Genomic DNA, 11,125 nt, shown 5'->3' on the forward strand with positions numbered 1-11,125 from the left:
ATGTCTGCACTAGAGTTCTAACCGCGGTCCTAATCCACGCAGCCCCAGCCCAGCTTTAGACAAATAATTTCCAATAATGCCTCTCTTTATATGTGTGTTGCGTTTTACTTATTTACTTTGGCAAGGCAGGCTGAGATCTCAGCAACTCTGGACTAACAGAGAGATGAAAAAATCTGAACCAAATGGAGCAATAGTGGTGGAAAATGGTCTAGCTTCGAGGTTGGCTCGGAAAAGTCACTTAGTCCAGGCACATTTTCCCAAAACCAAAGGATATAAACGCTGTGATAGCAGGGCTTTTTTTCTCCTCTTTCCTTCACTGCTGCATCCTCAAAGTCTAGAACTGTTCCTGACACACAGTAGTCATTTGTTAATGTTTGTTACATGAATTAAAGTTCTAATTCTGGAAGCAAACAAGACTGGGGTGTCCAATGAGATGTGTGAGAACAACACTGATGAAAGAGTGCTGTAGGCCGATGATTAAGCATCAGACCAATTTGCAGGTTTTCATCAGGGATCTTCTTCATCAGTGGTGGGAATCAACCACTGAATCTCTCCTGTGCCAAGGAAAACCTTGAATCTGCCAGGTTAAAAGACTACATTTAGGGCTTCCCTGGTGGCGCAGTGGTTGAGAGTCTGCCTGCCGGTGCAAGGGACGCGGGTTCGTGCCCCGGTCCGGGAAGATCCCACATGCCGTGGAGCGGCTGGGCCCGTGAGCCATGGCCGCTGAGCCTGCGTGTCCGGTGCCTGTGCTCCGCAACGGGAGAGGCCACAGCAGTGAGAGGCCCGCGTACCGAAAAAAAAAAAAAACAAAAAAAACTACATTTAGACTTAACCTTATGAAATTGTTACATTTCGAGTGTAAACTTTCTAAAATCTCACAAATTCTATCAACACCGCTATAATTGTTTTTTAAAAGCCAGATTGACCTCAGACATCTCCACATTGTTAACTGTCATTAAGACAGTGACAGCAATGAGGCAATGTCTAGAGCAGTGTTTCTCGACTTCAGCACTATGGGCATTTGGGGCCAATGGGGAGGGGGTGTCCTGTACATCCTGGGATGTTTAGCAGCGCACCTGGTCTCTACCCTCTAGATATCAGGAACATTGCCTCCCAATTATAACAACCAAAACTGTCTCCAAACATTGTCAAGTGTCCCCAGGAGTAGGGGAAGGGTACTCGTCCCCTGTAGGGAACCACTGGTCTATAGATTTGAGAACAAAAATGATACCATCAACCAAGTTGCCACTTAATATGTGAAGGCAACTGCCATTTTCAGACTCCAAGTCATATAAAGGATACCACTCTTGAAAGAAAAAGAAAATGACTTAAGGATATATTACAGGCAACTGAGTCATGAACCAAAATTGAATATCAAGCATAGAAAAAAGAAAAGGGAGGCTGTGAGTCATAAAACTAATAAAAACGACCTTCATTTTCACTATAATGAGTCTAAGTGTGGATTTATTTTTATTTGTTTTGTGTAGGATTCAGAATTCCAAACATTTTCAATTTGAAGATTCACGTCTTTCATTAATTGTGGAAAATTCTCAGCTAATATCTCTTCAAATATCGCTTCTTCACCACCACTTCTTTCTCCTGGACACACAGACTACATCTCTAAGCCTTGCTTGCCATTAGGTGCTGGTATATGACTGGGCTCTGGCCAAAGGAACAAAATCTCCTACAGGCAATCCTCTCTCCTCTGCCTACAGGCTGGAAGCAAAATACGTAAAGACCCTAAAGGACAGCAAAATCACAAGACAAAGAGAGTCTGTGTACTCTTTTTTTTTTTAATTTACCATCTTTTTTTAAATTATTATTTTACATGAAAGACTTCATTTATTTATTCTGGCCACACCACACAGCATGTGGGATCTTAGTTCCCCAACCAGGGATCAAACCCATGCCCCCCGCATTGGAAGCACAGAGTCTTAACCACTGGACCACCAGCGAAGTCCTCAAAATAAACTTCTATTACTTTAAGCCAACAACTTTTGAGGTATGTTTATTAGAGCAGCAAGCATCATCTTAAATGATAAAACAAGGAATAGAGACAGTAAGGGATCCAACGCAGGGGACGGGGCAATGGGAATGTCCAGGGGAATTGCAAAGAGTGTTCCCAGAATTACAGCTGGTCAGTGGCTGAGAGTGCAAACCTGGTCGAGATTAGAAACAGGCACAGAGGGATCCAGGAGGGATGGTGGGGGATTAGTTTGATTATGTGGAAAATTGATTGGTGGGTATTTTGATGTGCAAACAACAAGAAATTCTAAGGAAGCCCCAGAAAAGAAACATCTGAGGAAATGTACTTTGGGAAATTAGAGGTTGAAACAGAAATGCAAACATAATAAACTACTTGGCTCATCAGGGAACAATATTTATTTGCATACAGCCAATGCTGCACACACTTGGTAGGAATATAACCAAGAAAAGAGAATTCTGTGATGATACATATGTGAAACAAAGTAAGAATGCTAAATTCTTGGCTTCCATAGTGAGAAGCCACCAGGTAATACTGATAAGATACAAAACCAAAAAGTCAAGAAACAGTAATTTAAGTACCTATGTAGAATAATCAAAGTAAATAGCAAGAGAAAAGAATGTACAGTGGTTACCTCTAGGAAGTAAAAATCTGGGATGGAAAAGGGTAGCTATTTGTCATTATAAATATTATACCACATTTGACTGAAAGTATGTACATATATCACTTTGATAAACATGAATATATATATTTTAAAAAATCTGCTTACATCAGGCATTTCTAACCTTCAGCCTGGCTGTACCACACTTTTTAAATGGCTTATAATCAGGACAGAGATAAATTTACCTTGATGGCAGGGAATAAAAATCAATGTGCCCTCACATTGCCTTTCGCATAGTCAAATGATTCTTGAGGACTTTTTATTCTTTCCTTAAAAAGGAAATACTGCCAATATAATAAAAAGGGATTATTGGCTAAATGTTGGCTAAAATCATTTAAGATGGGATTTAGAGTCTAACAGCATGCATTCTTGTCAGGGAAATAATGCTTCAGTTATAATATCGAGCAACTAGATGGGTCTGTGATGCAACAATGTGATGCTTATTTCAGCCTATATTTTGAGGTATGAGAAACCTCTTTCTATAAGGACCTCTTCAGTGGGCACATTTTAGCTGATGCCAAGTCCACATCTATAGTGAAAACCATAAATAATCTACACACACCTCATCCCGCGTGTGAAGAGAGTAGAGGAAGCATGAACAGGAGAGTCAGAAGCATGGCAAGAATATACCCCCTATTTCCAAAAGATGCCCAAACAAAAGTATTCTATTCTCTTCCACTGTCAGACTATGGATTTGACTTTGTGGCCAAATTGTCAGCTGAGGAAACATGGCAATGAAGAGCCTATGGCAGAGAAAGGGGAGAATAGAAAAATCAGAATTAGTAGGGCTTTGATGGTATCTTCAGCCAGTCCTGCCCTGACTGAATGCTCCCCTATACCGTTCTTTCCTTCCTCCTTGGCTGTCCATCCTCTTCCCCCTCTTACAGCCTCCTCCCAGCTCCAATCCTCCGGCAAGGGAGCTCTGAGAAGGCTAAAGGTCATTCTGGACTCCTTCCTTCTCCCTCCTTCCTCTACCTATAGGGCTCCTGGAAGAAAATTTTGTGACTCTTACGTGAAGGTGAATACCTTCACTGCTTTCAACAAACAGTTGACCCCAGGCAATGCTTGGCAAATGCTTAATGCTGATTTTGAAACTGCACTGTGCTGGCACCCAAGCTAAGCAAAGTCAGTGGGGAGAGACAGAGAGATTTCACCAGCCTTTCATGAGGTGCTGACTGTGCTTTGCATGGGTTACCTCAAGGTCAAGAAGAAAATAGCAGCATTCCATCCCAGCCGGAGCCAGCACACCCTGGGAGAGAGATGTCGTCACCTGCCAGACAGGTGTTTGCCCATCAGATATTTGTCCCCGCTGAAACCTGAGAAGCTGCATTAATCCAGAGACACTGGAGAGCTGGCCTTCTGCTTGGGTTGTTTGTGTTTCTGTTGGCATTGTTGTTGCTGATTTTCTTCTTTTAATCTATAACAGTGAGTTAGTAAGAGGAGTGTGAGGACACCACACAGAGGGAGATTCTGTGAAATCTTGGGGGGCGGGGGTAGGAGAAATGATTGGAAGGAAGAGTGGAAATAGCTGACCCTGAGGGAAGAGGACAAGTCCCAGACAGGGAAGAGCCTTCCTATATGATCTATTCAATTTGCCTGCCCGGACACCTCTCCCCTCTTTTGGGGGAAGCATGGCAGAATGGAGAAGAGCACAGGCTCTGGAGCCAGGCAGGCTGAGGTGGGATTTGGGCTCCCTACTTACTAGCTGTGTGACTTTAGGCAAGTTATTAAATCTTGGGGCCTCAGGTGCTTCATCTGTAAAATGGAGTACATTTTACAGATGAAGTACCTGTGGGTTGAAAGGATTTATGAGCTAATACTGTAAATGCTTAGAACGCTGCCTGGTAGTGTAATGGTAGGTAATCAAATATTGGCTTTTTTTTTTCAAGTCTACATATTAATTTTATTACACAGAAAAATAAATACAAGATTCAAAAACTGAAATCCATTTCACCTGGTAATTAAAATATCATTCTAGAAGGAAGGCAGTTTCCTAAGATTGAAAGTCACCAAGTAAAATGAAGTCGTCTAATAAAATTCATCATTCTCAGATTCCTACTGAGGGAAAGAAGAAATTCTTTTCTCTGTGATGTTACTTTCCTAAGTGACTTCTTCTAACTTAAAAAAAAGAGGGGGGGAAGGGAGCAATTTTCCATGAGTTTTGATTATACAAATGCCACAAACAGCTTCTGAGGCTGAAGCTATGACAATGAGCTTCCATGTCACAAAGAGGAAGAGAAGTAAGTGGAAGAGAACAGTGCAGAGGAAACACAGTGACACTGCATTACAGTAGGCATTTACATCTGCTATCCTCATCCAGTGTAAGGTCAACAACTTCTGCAGGTGACGCCCAAGTCTGCTGGGGAGTCCATGCATGACTGTGTTTGCCGGGTGCTAACATACTGCATGCCAGAGCCGTGCTTCCATGAAGAAACACTCTGAGTCACACCTCCTTGAGGATGAACCCACCTTGCATGTTGCTGGACTCTCACGATCTCCACTTCACTATGTGAAGAGGCGATATTAATTTCTTCATTGAGTGGTGCATTGCCAGCAGATGTTCTGTCACTTGCTAGGAATCTTGGCTCCAAATGACCTGGTATCTCTGCAGCGATCCCTGAAACCTCTTCAGCATCGTCCGATGAGCTCGTGCTTGAGTCACAAGTCAGGTCACTATCACTGGTACTACTGTCCTGCAACAGGTTATATTTCTTTCGTGCAGCAGCCTCCCGTTTCTGCCTCAGTAGCCTGATTCTCTCCTTGTGCTTTTGGGTCCGATGACCTTTAACCTTGGCAACTGGGCCATTCTGTTTATCACTGGATTGTCCGGTTTTCTTGGCAGCCATGGTGGATGTTTCACTTTCAGATCAGGACCGGTGAGACTTGCGCCCAACTGTGGCACCAGACACTCCGGAAGGATCTCCTTCTACCGCTGTTTCTGGTTCATTCTCCTCTGCAGAAGACAGTGTATCTGAATCGGCCAGGTGACCAGTAGAGGAAGTGGAAAGCATGCAGTGGTTAGAGGAGTCTCCCTCATAGACTCGGCCAGTTGTCGGTTTGTCACCCTCCGTGGATGCTGAGACTCCAAAGAGTCCCTTCTCAGTTCCATCAACAAGCAGGGCATTGAAGAAAGAACTGTAGAATCCACCACACCATCTTTCAGAAACTGAGATTCCAGTTCCACAGATCCCTCTTCCTCCTTAGCTGACTCTTGTTCAGATGTTTTTGGTGGGACTTCAGACACAATGAGTTCTTCAACTTTTCCCACTGCTTCCTCCATCTTCATGTCAGACTTTCAAGTTAAATCATGGAGCAGAGTCTAGGAAACTACGTCAAAGATGCAACGGGAAAGCAACCCCTCCTGAAGCCTTCCCGAATGAAGCTCGTGGTGTTTGAATCCTTGAGTCACTCCAGGAGGGAGTCCACTCCCTTCTCTCCCCACCTTTTCGCAGATGCCAACAGCTCGGCTCAGGGAGATTTGACTGTGCTTCTCTCATGCAGTGGTATCAACATCCCATTCAAGTTTCTGGATGAACCTTGCACCCCTTGCAGACAGATCGCCACCTCCAAATATTGGCTTTTTCTAATGGCTTCCTAAGACTCTTTAGGGAGCTACTCTTAGGCTCTGTGTCTGGGATGGAACTGAACTTGCCTCTTCCAGCAGCAGGACTGACCAATTAAAGCACCATCCACTTGAGCATAATAATTACTTCCTAGAATGTGGAGCACCTTTAAGAAATATTACTCATGGGAACATAAAATTGTGCAGCAACTTTGTACAGTTTTGACAGTTTCTTTAAACACTGAACATGCCATGACCATGGACTCAGAAATTGCACTCTTGGACATTTTCTCAGAGAAATGAAAACTTATGTTCACATAAAAACCTGTACATGAACGTTTATAGCAGTTTTATTTGTAAATAGCCCCAAACTGGAAACAACCCATAAGTTCTTCAGTGGGTCAATAAACTGTGGTACCTCCATAACGACTACTACTTAGCGATAAAAGGGGACAAACTATTGATATATGTGACAAATCAGATGATTCTCCAGGGAATTATGCTGAGTGAAAAAGCCAATCACAAAGCTGTACTAGTCTATTTATAGAGCATTATTGAAATGACAGAATTATAGAAATGGAAATTAATGATTTCCAGGGGTTAAGGAGGGGGTGGAGGCAGCAAGGACATGAGTGTGACTATAAAAGGGCAACTTGAGGGGCTTCTGAGGTGATAAAAGTGCCCTGTATTTTAACTGCATCAGTGGTGTTAACCTAGTTGTGATATTGTACTACAGTTTTGCAAGATGTTACCACTGGGGGGAACTGGGTGAAGGGTACACAGGATCTGTCTGTATTATTCCAAACAATTGTATGTGAATCTACAATTATCTCAAAATACAACGTTTAATTTAAAAAAACCTCCCCCCAGGTGATTTTAACATGTAGCTAAGTTTGCAAACAACTTTCCTGGGTCTTCAGCTTGCAGATGGCAGATCGTGGGACTTCTCAGCCTCCATAATCACATAAGCCAATTCCTTAAAATAGATGTCTTATAATGTGTGTATATACATGCACATATATAATGTCATATATATATATATATATATACACACACACAGACACACATCTTACTGGTATTGGTTCTGCTTCTCTGGATAAGTCTGGCTAATATACTCTATTTACTACCATCTCAACTTTTTGTGCTCTCGATGTCATGTTTTTATCTTACATATATTTCAGTCCCACAAGGAATTATTTTCATTGTCTTATAAGCAAATATTCATTTATATATACTTACATGTATACTCACATATTTTATTTATTTCTTCCTTAATTTCCACACTTCCTGGAAAGCATTAAGACAACTTTTAGCTTTTCTTTCAATGCAATCCTGCTAGTGACAAATTCTTCTAGTCTTTGCTCATTTGAAATGTCTATTTTTCCTTCATTTTTGAAGGGTATTTTTCCTGCATACGTAATTCCACGTAGGTCACTGATTTCTTTCAGCACTTTAACATGTTATTTCATTGTCTTTTGACTTGAATTGTTTGGATTGAAAAATCACCTGCTCCTTTGAAGTATACGTATCATTTTTCTCTGTCTCTTTTAAGATTTCATCTATCTTTGGACTTCAACAGTTTCACTGTTTGAGACCCAGGTGTGGATTTCTTTTATTCACAACTCTTTGAATTTGTTGCACTCATCAAATCTGTGATTTGAGTCTTTAATCAATTTTGGGAACATCTCTGCTAACATATCTTCAAATACTGCTTCTGCCATATTCTCTCTCTCCTCTCCATCTGGTTATCAAATGACATGTTAACCTCTTCTCCATGTTCCATATGTTCCTTACACCTCTTTTTCCTATTTTCTATCCTTTTGCTTCTGTCAAGGTTTTGGTCTGTATATTTTCTATTGATTTACCTTCCATTTCTGTAGATCTCTTTTTAGATATATCTAATCTGCTTTTAAACTCACTGATGACTTTCTACTGGTTATAGTATTTTTAAATTCTAGGTTCTTTTATAAGTTCCAGTTCTCTGGTGAAATTTTTGATCTTGTTATTTTTTTGAATATATTAATCATGATCATTATAATGATCAATATATGATCTTTCCAATATTTGGGTTATCGGTGGGCTTGCATCTACTGTCTTTGTTCTCCTAGTTCCAATACATTGTCCTGTGTCCTGTGTCTTTGCCTGCCTAGTAATTTTTTACTGCATGCTGGGCATTGTGTGTGAAAAACCGTAGAGACTGTGAATGATATTATCTTACTTCAGTGAAGATTTACTTTTCTTCTGGTGGGCAGGTAGGGTAAGGGGGTGGAGGTGTCATCTTAATCCAGTCAGGGACTGAGAGGATTCAAGACTGCTTTCAGTTTTGGTGAGGCTGATCTGTTTTCCACTTTGCCCCTACTTCCGGGGCATAACCCATCCTAGGCATGTCCTGAATGTTCAGTGTCCTTGTCCTTTTGGGAGGAGACCCCTGGCTCCATGCCACTCTCCCATAGATGCCCAGACCCTTCAGGGTGTGGCCTTCACCTGGGCCTGTCCTCTCTGACCATTTTGTTTCCTGGACTTCAATGCCCTTGTCAGAACTATTTGTTTCAGCCCATCCTTCATGAGAAGCTCTCTCTTGGGTAGTTAAGTTAGTTTACTTTGAAAAATGAATATTTCAGTGGCTGAATGTAGTTTATTTTTAAAATATCTATATTTTACGAGAGAAACTTTGAACTTCTAACCAAAAAAGACCTATCTTCTGCCTCTACTTTGCTGTGGGATGCTGGGCAAATCACTGTACTATGGGATTGAAAAAAGGGCTAGGTTTCCTCTAGCTCAGGCATTTTATAGCTCCCTGACCCTAATGGTACACACCAAAGGACAGTTTTGTTGTGATAACTAAGATTGGACAGTGCATAAAAGGGTTAGCATCAGCAAACAGATTCATAGTTTTTCAAAGGATTTTTAAAAATTCTATAAATGTTTATTATCTGATAGTTATGGGCCACAACTGAAAGTAGAGAGTGAGAGGAGCTTGACCCAATCATACCTGCTATAGAGGATTAGGTTCTGAAGTCTAAGGCAAAAAAAAGACTTGTAGGTTGGTAAGTTGTAAAAAAAAAAAAAAAAAAAAAGAAGAAGAAGAAAAGAAAAGAAATCCTTGAAAAACTCTTAAGTAGCCCACAAAGTAGAATAAATATATTCATATCTCGAGCCACACAGAGGACTGACATTCCAACTTTCCATAGGTCCAAAAAAAGTCAGTTTTCCCTTCAACACTAAAAGTATTTCTTCAGTTGACAAAGTATTTGGTTTCTATTTAGAGATCATATTTTTAAATGTTTATTAAACACTAAAATCACATTGGCGCTGCAAGAAGCGAATGGGAACTGAGATCTGCTAGGAAAGAGTAGATCACATCTTCCAGTGTATATTTTTGGGGCGAGTGGGCATCAGGTCATAAAGGAGGCATGACTGTGACAATTACCAACAGCACTCCCTCCCACCCCACCTGTGTACAATTACGTTCCCATGAGTTAAACATTCATGTTATGTGATTTTATTATAACAGATTATGGGAGAAGTTAGGAAAATATTTGAGGTTAAGTTAAGGGACAAATAATGGTCCACAAATTAAATTAGCCAGGGCACAGAGGTTACTAGCTATACCACTATTTGCTCAAGAGATGGGGGGAAACCTTAGAGTCACATAATAAGGCTATGAAGAGTTGAAAAAGAAGTAACATGTTTGTGCACCTGTTAGTATGACATATCTTAAACATGCAATCACACTTACATTCTTTTAACAATGAAAGGTTTTTTACTAACAAGGAAATAGAGAATCTATGAGGGAACCCCGCTCATCTATGTGGACCTATTCTCTTAACCTAAGACGACCCAGCTACAAAGCACACATATCTCCGTATGCTGAAAAGCTGTTAAATGTCTTAAATTTAGGGATCCCGATTATTATAAGCTCTCCATGAGCTTTGCCCTCCACTTGGGCTTAAAGGAACAAATTAATTAATGAAATATGCATAATAATGGGAGCATTACTTGCTGGCTGTGAAGATTTATGTATACATAAAACCATGATCCAGACGTCATTTTTGTGAAAAGTTCTTTACTTAAGGAAATGAGAGAGTAACCCATCACCTTTATTACACTTCAGGCAAGGGCAGGTGTAATTAAATTGGAAATATGCTCTTGATTGATTTCTAAGCAGCTCTGTCAAAGGGAGCTGTGATTCTGAACACTGATCAACAGTCATACAATCAATAGAGCAATGAAGCAGGGACATGAGCCACCAGGAAGAGACCATCCTGAGAGGGATGATAACCGCTTCTCACTGAATCAGTGGAGGGGAATTTAGACACGTAATTATTGACAAGATCATATCTGAAGGTGACTGTGCTGTTTACACAGTGAATGCTTAATGGAAGTAATTACACTTCATTGCAAGGCATCGACTGTCACTTCACTAGCCTTCACCCTGGCCCACCTGGACAGATGTGTTTACGCCTTGCTTAGCTTCATCTAAATTAGACTCCATTGTAGGAAACAAGATTTGAAAGCAGCAACGAGAAACAGAAGCAGCTACATTTTGTTATTGACGGGAAATATTAGCACAAATAAAATATAAAAATGTATATCCAGTGACTAATCTCTTGTAGGAACATTTCCATGGATAAACTTCCCACATTCTTTCTTTTAAACAGAGACTACAGCATCTTTCCCAGGAATCTTTGCCTGGGGGATCAGGGTTGCTGAATCTATTTCCACATCATCATTTCGCAATAAGAAAGGTCTAAAGAAAGACTCTGAAGGATCACTACAAACCCACCAGGAGTGTCAGGTGGCCTGTATTAGTAGCACTTAATATTGTCGAATGATCATTAAAGTAACGAACTTAAAGCACATGACAGAGGTAAAGGCGTTAAGGAGAAACACACTCCTCTCATTACTTCCTCTTTAA

The 11,125-nt window shown here is 40.8% G+C and overlaps 1 pseudogene; it reads right to left on the reverse strand.

The window, feature by feature from the left end:
- Positions 1-4,929: 4,929 nt before the first annotated feature.
- Positions 4,930-5,931, reverse strand: LOC116756159 (annotated as a pseudogene).
- Positions 5,932-11,125: the final 5,194 nt, after the last annotated feature.

The sequence above is a fragment of the Phocoena sinus genome, chromosome 6 (genome assembly GCF_008692025.1).
Source record: "Phocoena sinus isolate mPhoSin1 chromosome 6, mPhoSin1.pri, whole genome shotgun sequence".
Classification (NCBI taxonomy): Eukaryota; Metazoa; Chordata; class Mammalia; order Artiodactyla; family Phocoenidae; genus Phocoena; species Phocoena sinus.